Raw genomic sequence first — 1641 nt, 5'->3', positions numbered from 1 at the left:
AGCTAGAGTTTTCTGCTTCGTGCTTTATATGAACTGGTCTCCCCAGTGACGGTGTACAAAGGTGTCAGTATGAGAACTTCCCACCACCTTTTACCCAGGAAGCTCCTGTCACTTGACTTGTTTATTTTGGCAACACTGGGGGTTGAACTCAGGACTGCCACTTGCTCAGTAAGAATTCTATCAGGGGCATTGTGCTTCTATCTATTATTTGCTTTATTTCTCAGAAAGAATCTTTCATCTTTGCCCAGGCCAGCCTTGGACTGGGAGCCAAATTACCTTCTAGACTCTCTACAGCTGAAGAGACAGATCATGATTTCCTTATTGTTAAGTTCCTGTTGATTAACGCAGGAGGACATAGGAGGAAAGATACTCCAGCCAGGTGTGGTAACACACTCCTGTAATTTCAGAGGCTGATGAAGGGAGAGTATGAATTTATGAGCTTATGGGTAGCCAGGACTTCAGGGCCAATCTGGGCTACCAAACTGGGCTTCCATCAAGAAGAAGAATGAAGGAGGAAGAGGAGGAAGGGGGAGAAGGGAGTAGGTAACAAAGGAGGAGGAGAGAGAAGTAAGAGGAACAAGAGAAGGAGGAGGGGGAGGAACAGAAAGAGAAGGGGGATGAGGAATGGAACACCTTGACTGGCTCTCAATCTAATGAGTATACTAAGTGATTAAGCGATAATTCTCAGAAAGATCACCCTTAGGAGAAATCAGAAACGAATTGAAACATCTCTAGCTCTCTAGGAAAAACACAAAATTAGACAAATCCCAGCTGTGGCATTCATCTCAGTCTTCTAGAGTGGCCAGGTGCTGGCAGGTTTTGAATCTAACTCTTTCTCTTTCTCTTTTTCTTCCCTCCCTCTCTAGCTAATAAAGGAGAGGGGGGGAGGGAGGAAAGGGAGGGAGGGAAGGAAGTTGGGTGAATGGCCAGATGGTTGAATATAGACAGATGATATAAGTAGATATAGATGGTGATGGTAGATGGATACCTGATGGAGATAGATGGATGATAGATAAACTGATATAGAGATGTAGGATTAGATATAGTATGGCTAGGAATATGGTTTAGTGGTAGAGTGCTTGCCTAGCATTCATGAAGCTCTGAGCTCGATTCCTCAGTACTACATACACAGAAATATATTGTACATGCAAACTCAATTTTAGATTTTAAAGCAGACATTGAAAAATCACAGTGCTAAGACAACAGGAATGTATCTAAATTTAAAGAAGTATATAAATCTCTATTTTCTTCTACCATATATGCTGCTATTTACACTCATAATATTTATAAGTACACCTATTAGATGTACTTACAACTAACCTTTTGGCCTTAGACATTAATTCCCTAGTTAAGTGAAATAAGATAACTAACAGACAGGGTTTAAGCATAGCTTTACATACCTGTTCTGTATTGATACAAACACAAGAAGATACATTTGGGAAGCACAGATTCTCAGGTCTTGTGCTTTTGGTGGCACCTACTTAAACTTGAGAATTCCTCTCTTATCAACAGCACCCAACGCTTGCCCTGCCTCCATCACCCTGCCTGCTTAGTATTCCCTCTGTGGCAAATGACTGTAGGCAAAACAGCACAGAATTGGCATTCGGGCTTACAAAGGTAACCCAAATTCTCTGGAAAGCA

The sequence above is a fragment of the Megascapheus bottae genome, chromosome 2, assembly GCF_031878675.1.
Source record: "Megascapheus bottae isolate mThoBot1 chromosome 2, mThoBot2.hap1, whole genome shotgun sequence".
Lineage (NCBI taxonomy): Eukaryota > Metazoa > Chordata > Mammalia > Rodentia > Geomyidae > Megascapheus > Megascapheus bottae.
This window is presented reverse-complemented; position numbering follows the sequence as displayed.